This window comes from Sus scrofa, chromosome 15, assembly GCF_000003025.6.
Source record: "Sus scrofa isolate TJ Tabasco breed Duroc chromosome 15, Sscrofa11.1, whole genome shotgun sequence".
NCBI lineage: Eukaryota > Metazoa > Chordata > Mammalia > Artiodactyla > Suidae > Sus > Sus scrofa.
The window spans coordinates 49,493,397-49,503,870 of NC_010457.5; positions in this window are offsets into that span (position 1 = coordinate 49,493,397).

Consider the following 10,474-nt stretch of genomic DNA (forward strand, 5'->3'; position numbering starts at 1 on the left):
ACCAAGAAAATTATGTAGAACCACACAGAGAAATGGAGATTTTCAAAAATATATAATACATACTTAAGAGGCATAGGGCACAGATTTCAAGACACCAACATATACATAAAAGAAATTTAATAATAAGAAGATAGGGGAGCTTCCCAAGAAAGCATATACATAATGGGTAAGGATTTTTCATATTAAAATAAGACCTGAGTTTCAAATTGAAACTGGAGTCTGTAATAATGAGAAAGAGGAAGAAACACAATCTGTAGACAGTGAAACTGCAGACCACCAAGGAAAGAGAGCACATTAAAAAGCTACTGGATTATCATACTGAGTGAAGTCAGTTCAAGTCAAATATCATATGATATCACCTACATGTGGAATCTAATAAAATATGATACAAAACAACAGATTTATAAAACAGAAACAAACTCACAGATTTCAAGACCAAATCTTATGGTTCCCATAGGTGAAACCGTTGGGGAAGGGAAGAATTGGGAGGGTGGGAATAACACATACACACTACTGTATAAAATAGCTGATTAACAGGAACCTACTATATAGTATGGGACAATCTACTCAATAGTTTGTAATGACCTACATGGGAAAAAAGAATAGATAAATTTATATATATATATATACAATTGATTCACTTTGTTGTACATCGGAAACTAATACAACATTGTAAGTCAACTATACTACAATAAAATTAATTTTTTTTTTAAAATGCTACCAGAAAACTAAATTAAAGAAGGGGAAATTGGCTCACTTCTTAATGGAGATGAAGAGGGTCTTTGTCTTTTGAGGGTATTTTGTCATATTTTTTCATAAATAGGTAAAATTATCCTATACTGTTTAGAAGTTCAATACTCTGCTACGGAGTTCCTATTGTGATGCAGCAGAAACAATTCCACCTTGTATCCATGAGGATGTGGGTTCAATTCTTGGCCTTTCTCAGTGGGTTAAGGATCTGGCACTGCTGCGAGCTGTGGTGTAGATCACATAGCTCTGATCCCACATTACTGTGGCTGTGGTATAAGCTGCCAGCTATAGCTCTGATTTGACCCCTAGCCTGGGAACTTCCATGTGCAGTGGGTGCAGCTCTAAAAAGCAAAAAAACAAAAACAAACAAACAAAAAAACCTCCTCTACTATAAAGCTCCTTTAATTAAAAAAAAAAAATCAGAACATGACTATCATCAATGCCAACATACTAGTTATTTTCAGAGAAAGAGAAGAGACAGCAACTGGGAATTGACAAATCACTAGCTTCTAAGATGCTGACATTTCATGGTTTGGCCCAGAGAGTTCACCTTCCTTAAAGTATATTAACTATATTGGAGTTCCTGTCTGGCTCAGTGGTTAGCAAACCCGACTGGCATCCATGGGGATTCGGGTTGGATCCCTGGCCTTGCTCAGTGGGTTGAGGATCTGGCTTTGCCATGAGCTGTGGTGTAGGTTGCAGACGTGGCTCGGATCCCACGTTGCTGTGGCTGTGGCATAGGCTGGCAGCTGTGGCTCTGATTTGACCCGTAGCCTAGGAAGCTCCATGTGCCACAGGTGCAGCCCTAAAAAGACAAAAGACAAAAAAAAGGTATATTAAGTACCTTAATACTTAAAGCACCTTTATGAATGTGTGATACATTTGAAATTTTTTAAATGTGGAAATTTAAAATTTTCATTCCAGAAATGACAGATTTCTAATTAAAAACCAAAAAAGTAGACTGACAGTAGTTTTCTCAACGGTAATAACAAATGGCAGAAAACAATGAAATGGAATCTTATAGTTTAAAGGAAACATTATCAACAACTTAGAATTATATACCCACCTAACCTATCATTTTTTAAAAAGGGTAAAACAAAGATATTTTCTGATAAAGATTAAGAAAGTGAATCTTTCATTTATAAACTCCCCCTTAAAGATTTTTTTTTAGATTTTTATTTTTTTCTATTACAGTTGATTTACAATGTTCTGTCAATTTCTGCTGTACAGCAAAATAACCATTCTTTTTCTCACCTTATCCTCCATCATGTTCCATCACAAGTGACTAGATATAGTTCCCTATGCTATACAGCAGGATCTCATTGATTATCCATTCCAAATGCAATAGTCTGCATCTACTACCTTCAAACTCCCAGACCATCACTCTCTCCCCCTCCTCCCTGGAAACCACACGTCTGTTCTCCAAGTCTATGAGTTTGTTTCTTTTCTGTAGATAGGTTCATTTGTGCAATATATTAGATTCAAGATATGTGATATCATATGGTATTTGTCTTTCTCTTTCTGACTTACTTCGCCTAGTATGAGAGACTTTAATTCCATCCGTATTCTTGCAAATGGCATTATTTTGTTCTTTTTATGGCTGAGTAGTAGTCCATGGTGAATATATATCACATCTCCTTAATCCATTCATTAGTCAATGGACATTTAGGTTGTTTCCATGTTTTGCTACTGTGAATAGTGCTTAAAGATATTTTAAAGGTTAATACTTCAGAATGAAGGAAAGATATTATTAAGGAAAAAGCAAGAAGAAATAACAGCAACAATGATAATAAAATAGATTCATAACTTTAGTTAACTGTTAAAAGTTACTGTTTTTATTAGAAACTAGCAATATAATCTCTAAATAACTAGCAAGATGTAGGTGGGAGAGATAATTGATTTAAATGTAAATAAAGTATGTTCAAGTTTTTGTCTTTTCAAAAGTTGGCTAGAGATACTTTTAACTTTAGACTTGTTAGGAAAGCTATAGTTAATTATGTACTTTAAAATAATAAATATTTATTATAGAAAATTTGGAAATAAAGAAACAGATGAAGACAGAAATGAAAATCTCAGAGTTCCCATCGTGGCTCAGTGGTTAATGAACCCGACTAGTGTCCATGAGGACGGGGTTCAGTCCTTGGCCTTACTCAGTAAGTTAAGGAACTGGCATTGCTGTGAGCTGTAGTGTAGGTTGCAGAAGTGGCTCAGATCCTGTGGTGCTGTGGCTGTGACATAGGTGGGCAGCTACATTTCCAATTCGACACCTACTCTGGGATCTTCCATATGCTGCAGGTGTGGCCCTAAAAAGACAAAAGACAAAAAAAAAAGTAAAGAAAATCTCATATAACATTGTCACCCAGAGAGCCAAAAGTATCAATCCTTGCTATAATTCCTTAACAGATATGTGTAATTTCTATATATATATATAATTCCTTCATATAAATATATAAAGGAATTATATAATGTGCATGTATGTATACACACACACACATATATATGTACACACACACAAAATTGTACAATGTTGTCATACTCTACAAATGTGGTCCAAATGTCATCTGCATCCTGCCCTGCCATCATTCATATATCTGTGAAGCTATGCCAAATTTCCAAAAGCAAGGCTGTCATTTGAGGTCCTCAATTATTCCTGTTCTTTCCACAAAATTATCTGTCTCTCTCTCCCTCCTCCCTTTCCCTCTCTCTGTCCCTCTCTCTTCCTGCTCTTCTTTCCCTTACCTATGTTACAACTGTGTCCCTCCCTAAGTTTCATGTAGCCTGATGTCACCATCACTCAGGACTACTGATCTTTTTAATGCCAAAAACTTAAATATTTGTCCAGTATGTTCATTGACTTTCCTGATATAATATATTCTCACTTCCTCATATTTTTTGTATCCCTCCGAGCACCCATTATTTTTAACTGAATATATGAGGGAGAATAATACTTGAAATTATGATTTTAATTATTGGCTACGTGATATTAAATAAAAATGCCACATATGCTTATATTTCTCAAAGTATATGCAGGTCTTACTACTGTTCTTTAAGACATACTAGCTGGTATGTCCTTAGAAGAAACATTAAGCATGTTCACTTTTCTCATCCAACAGCCTCAGTTCTAAGGCTTTTGTCACATATTATTATTTTCCTTGTTCAAGTAGGAAATGGCGAGCATCGCATTTAGCTGCTAGTAAACACATATCTCCATTTCTTAAAAACAGCTAGCCCTATGATAAAAATGAGCGGCTCTCTAAAAGTCAGGTTATACATCTGAGTAAATCATGTGTAAAATATCAAAAGGTAATTAACAAAGTCTCCAATGTCCACTTGAAATGCTAGAGTTCACTTCAAGTAGTTCTATTATCACCCTGCAAGTCTTAAAACTCCCTAGTTCATTATTGTCAGTGTACACCTTCAAACTCACCTAAACTTATTTCTAGGTTTATAAGAAATATGAGTCCTGTCTCTGAGCAGTTTAATATAAAGAATAAATCTGAAGTAGATTTATCCAGAACCTCACAACTAGTATGTCTACTCCTAGGGAAAAAATAGGCATAAGTTAGTTTTTATGAGCCTTGTGGCCAAAATTTCATTTTATGTTTCAACCAAAAGGGATGATAAACAATCTTGTCAACAAGTTAGTACGTGCTAGCACTTCAGGAACTTTATATAAACTCCAATTATATTATGCTGGCAAAGATTTTAAAAAGTTATTCATTCCAAGAAGTATTAGGCTTATTACTATTAAGCAGATTTGCTTTCTAATATAGGGTACAAACACTAGTTGATTAACTGCTGTCTGCTTTTGTTCACTCCTAAACTTTTCCCCCCACAGTTGGATTACCATGGAAGTTGTAATAAAATTTGTAGCTGGTGCTTCATTCACATTTCAGTATTATTTTGTTACTATTCAAGCCAGTGAATAGAAAACAAATTTACATCATGGTAAGAGCCCAGGCAGATGCTATACATAATGTTAACTACTTGTCACACATGGAGATGTATTTTCTCTCCCTTGGGAATAGGATTTCTCATTTCTCCTTACTGTAGAGCAGTAACATTTATTGTCTCTCAGCAAGAGCTACAAGGCATTCATTGGATGATGTGTTTTCTCAGAATAGAGTTTTATGGTTTATAGTTTCTCTCACTGGCCTTGTCTTTGCCTTTGGAGTACGTGACAGAGATTCTCTCTGGCAAGGTGTCTGGACAGTTAAGGGGGGTTAAATCATGCAGCTACAACCTGCTCTCTCCTGTCACAGCCCACAGAGACCCTGTATCGAAGCTTTGGGTACCCTTAATTGAATTCTCTGGTGAGCAGAGGGGTGAGCTGCTAAAAGTGCCAGAGGCCAAAAGACAAAGCAAGCAAACAAACAAAAACTGGCAGATGGAGTTTTATCAGTCAACCCTAATAGACTCCATATATTTGAACTCTGTTCCCCAAAGTCAAGTTTAAACCCAGATAACAGTTTTTGACATGTCCAGGAATTACGCTTGCTGACAACCTGGGAACTCTCATTCTCTGCTCTCCATATTAACTTCCCTCTGTAGCAGTAAACTTTTGATAAAGTTACTAAACTATTTTTAAGCAGGTAATGGGGACTAATACCAAGGTTCTGCAATTTTTTTTGTTGTTGTTAGTAATACTGAAATTTACTCCTCGCGCTTTGCAACCATATGAACTGACTAGTTATAAGTATTGTTGATGGGATGTCACTGTTGCCTGCTCCTGAAAGGTGAACTACAAAGTAATTTGGAAGGGCAGAGGATCATTGTCCCTAAAATTTGGACCTTATATTTGGTTGTGGCTCAACTATTCACTAGCAAAATGGCCTTGGGTGAGCCTACGACTTGTCTGGAATCAAGGCTTTTTTTATCTGCAAAATATAAGGGTCTAATATACTTCACTCATTCTAGCTGTAACTCTTAGGTCCTATTACTTGAGTGAATGGTATATGTGCGGAAATAGCATAGAGTAGGAGAGCATGAACAAAAAGGAACACAGACCTTAAAGCTAGAGAAGTTTAACTTGGTTATCTTCAGATCCTGGTTCCACTACATATAAGTTGTATGGACAAAATCTCTTAATCTCCTTGCATGTCTCTTCATTTATAGAGAGGAAATAGTGAGGCATACCGCCAAGGTATTATTAAGTATAAAAACATAAGGAAGAACGAAAAAGCTTGACCATTTACTGGCACAGACTATGCAAACTAAAAGCGGCAATTGAAATCTAAGTTTGAAATCTTTTTCCACAAAGTTCTGAAAGCCATTCATATATGGATGAAAAATAAATAAAAGAGAAGTACACTTCAACTAAAATAATTCTGGGAGTTCCCGTGGTGGCGCAGTGGTTAACGAATCTGACTGGGAGCCATGAGGTTGCAGGTTCGATCCCTGCCCTTGCTCAGTGGGTTAATGATCCGGCATTGCCGTGAGCTGTGGTGTAGGTCGCAGATGCGGCTCGGATCCTGCGCTGTTGTGGCTCTGGCGTAGGCCAGCAGCTATAGCTGCGATTCGACCCCTAGCCTGGGAACCTCCATATGCCATAGGAGTGGCCCAAGAAATGGCAAAAAGACAAAAAATAAATAAATAAAATAAAAAAAATAATTCTGGGTTAAAATTAGAAATTCTGGATTTAAAGACTGTTGTGTGAATGATAATAAAAATACAATATACAAAAACTTGTTTATTCATTCATATATATATATATATATATACACATACACACACTCTATATATACATAAAATACATGTATATCTTAAATAAAAGCCAAAAATCAACTGAGACTTAAAGTCAAGACATTAGGAAAATGACAGTGTAATAAACCCAAAGAAAGTAGAAAAAAATGAAATAATCAAAATAAGAACAGGTTTTTGTTTTGTCTTTTTAGGGCCTAACCTGTGGCGTATGGAAGTTCCCAGGTTAGGGGTCGAATCAGAGTTGCAGCTGCCAGCCTATGCCACAGCCAATGCAACACAGGATCCAAGCTGCATCTGCTACCTATAGCACAACTCAGGGCAACACCAGATCCTTAGCCCACTGAGTGAGGCAAGGGACAAAGCCTGCATTCCCATGGATAATAGTCGGCCCATTACCACTGAGCCACAGCAGGAACCTCCAAAAGTAGAAATTAATGAAACATAAAACAAATATAAAATAAAGAAAAATCAATCAATGAAATAGTTTCTTTAAAAAGACTAATAGAATTGCTAAAGCTCTAGCAAAGCAGATCAAGGGAAAAGAAAGCACATATCAGAACTAGAAAAATGGACATACTACAGAACCTACAGACATTAAAATAATAATAATACTGTCTTTTATGATTATAATGTTAATATTTAAAAATTTAGTTAAAATGGATAAATAGCTTAAAAAGCACTAATATATCTATTCTTTCAGAGAACAGAGGAAGAGAAACACTCATATGGAACTTTAATAATTTTGTTACCCAAATCTTGGTACAAATTTATTGTATCAAGGGCAATATAGGAAAAGAAAATTTTAAGTCAACAAATCATGAATATGAATGCAAAATCTTAAATAAAACCTTAGCCAATTATATCTAATATATAAGAATGTTTGTTATAACACAATCTAATTGGATTTACTTTTTAATTGTATGTTTTATGTAACATGAAAAACTCAATTGATGGAATTCACTACATAAATAAAACAAAGAAAAAATAATGTACACATTGCAAAAGATATAGAAAAAGTATTTGATAAAATCTAACAGTCATTCATGATGAAAACTCTTAGTAAATTAGTGATAGAAGCAAAAAGTCTTAATCTGATAAAATCAGAACTGGTAAATTGTTAAATTTCCAAGGCCACTTCCTATGGGGTTTTTGGGTCTTGACAGGGATTTCTACACCACGATGGTGAACTTCCTAGCAATGACATTAAAACATCATTGGGCATGCGTAAAGAAGTGAAGGGAAAATAATTGTTTCTTTAATACATGGGCAATTAACACAATTGCCAAAGTATGTAACTGAGAGTTGGGCTAGCTTCCCTTCCACTTCCTCAAGAAACAGTGAAATATGCATAAACTTTTGAGTCCCATTTAGCATTCAGGGTGGAAACATGGTTGAAAGAGAAAATTTAAATTCTTGAGCTCAGTAATTACCTAAATTGTCATGACTTATTAGGAATTATCAAAAGCCTTCCTTAGTAGAAACAATTTAACTTCACATGGAATATATGGTGTTTTTCTAATATAATTCTCACATTATGAAATTAAGACATGAAAAAATGTCCTTTCATCAGAGTTGGTCTTAAGGCTTTGCCCTAGAGTTTGTCAACTTGTCTTGGTTGAGCAGTGACATGAGAAGGCAACTGTTACAGAAAGCAGAAAGTAGATCTTTGAAGATTATATTTAATGCCAGCAATGACTCTGGAATATCTCTCTTGTTAATAATAATAATAAAAACAAGAGTAGTAAGATCCTAGCATGCATTGAAGCCTACAGTGTGACAGAGATGCTGCTCTAAGTTTTCATGTCTGAAATCACTTATTCTCGTGATATGCCTATAAAAAAGCTTTATTGTGGTATAATTGATATAGAGTTCACTGCACATACTTCCCAGATACAATTTTGTAAGTTTTGTCATATGTATACACCCATGAAACCATCATCACTGATCAAGATGAAAAAAACATGTATCACCTCCAAAAGTTTTTTATGCTCTTTTATAATTCCTCCTTCCTATATTTCCCCACTGCATATCCCTTTACAACCACTGCCCTGTTTCTGTTGCCATAGATCAATTTGAATTTTCTAGAATTTCACATAAATTAGATCATACAGTTGTTTGAGGGATCTGGTTTATTTTACTCAGCATAAGTATTCTGGGACTTATCCATGTTGTTCTGTGTGGAATCCATTCATTTTTATTACTGCATAGTATTCCACAGTATGGCTATATGACACTTTATACATGTATCTGTTGATGGATATTCGAGTTATCCAGTTTTTAGTTAAAAGTAAAGCTGCTATAAACATTTACATATAAATATTTTGTGTATATATATATATATTTTAAGTAGGTAGCTATCAGGTAGTCAAATATTTAGATATTTGTTCACCATTTTAAAAAACTGCCAAACTGTTTTACAAAGTGCTTATACAATTTTGATTATAAAATTTTATTTTGTGTCCGTGTATGAGTTCCAATTACTCTACATACTTGTCAGTCCTTATTATTCTCTGTCCTTTTTTTTTTCAGTTAAGCTATTTTAATATGTGTGTTGTAGTAGCTCATTGTGGTTTTTGCATATCCCTAGTGATTAGCGATGTTGGGTGTCTTTTCATATGCTTATTTGCCATCTGTTTATCTTCTTTGGTGAACTGTCTGCTCAGATCTTTTGCCCACTTTTAGGATTTTTTTGCTGTATATTTGTAGAGTGCAAGTTTTTTAGAGGGCTCTGGAAAATAAGCAAACAAACCTTAGTTGTGAATAATGTCACGGATATCCAGCACCAGCTCATCCAGGTTAATGCAGTCTCACTTTATCCCTTTCTTCTCCAAATGCAGTTTACATCTAATAGATTTCATGCTATACATGACAGCGTTACTTAGTTGGTCTTTTCTTGAGATAAGTTTAAGCCTGGGACCTTTTCCTTGAAACAATGCTGAGTAGAGATAAATGCTTCTGTTGTACAGGACTACATTCAAATGTTGGTTCTGTTACCTGCCCGTTGAGTCACTGTAGGAGAATCACTATGTCTCTGGGTCCTAGTTTCTATCCGGATCACTGGGGGTCGATGTCGGGGGTGATGGAATCCCTTTAAGGGCTTTTGGTGGGGGGCAAAAGGAACTCAGAAAGGGAAACATACAGGACTGCTCTGGATTTCTGTTGTTGTTGTTTTTTTTTCTTTCTGCGTCTGCAACTTGAGACAAGCAGAGAGATGTGTATAGATCTGGATAAAACAAAAATACATGATATTCTTTGGGGTACTCTTTTAAACACTCTTTAAGTAGATACCTTCCTAATGATACACTCAAGAGTAGAAATTCTAGCACTACAGGATGTCAGTGAGCAAAAGGTACTTGGCACTCTTGTGCCAGACTTTGTGTAAATCAGCACAGGGACTATATAAGATGAAGAGTTTTCTTTCAAATATCTGAAGCCTCGCTAGGGACACAGAACATATCTCCGTAATTCTCTTTTATTATTTTGAGGTATATGAAATGTTTACTTGGGAACAGAGGACCTCCTCTGGCTAATACTGAGTGATGCTGATGTTTTTATGAAAAAAGGAGATGACATTGTTTGCTACAGTTAGGTGAGAAGTAGAATGGGAAATTGGAATTGAGGATCCTCTGTAGGTTTTAGATATTTTTAATGTGTTTAAATCGGGTCCAAAGTGTTTTGTGGCCAATTGTATTACTTGTTCATAAGTATTTGTTTATTCCTTAAGCTTGGTTTCCCTTGATTAGGATACCCTTCTGTGTGGCCTCTTCTAACGCTAGATATGTCTTTTTAAGTCTCCAAGTCTTCAACACTGACTGGGTGTCAAACAATTCAATTCCATTCTGACACTAATTATACAGAGTTAGGGCAGTCAGGGGCTCAGTCAGACAAAACTGCCCCCATTTCTGATGGCAGCTGCAAATGGGGCCCCCTGTCTATCCACACTTCCTCCTGCTGACTACCAATTCAGGACTTCCAACAAACCCCTAGGTCAGGTTCAATAACTTGCTAGAATAATTCACAG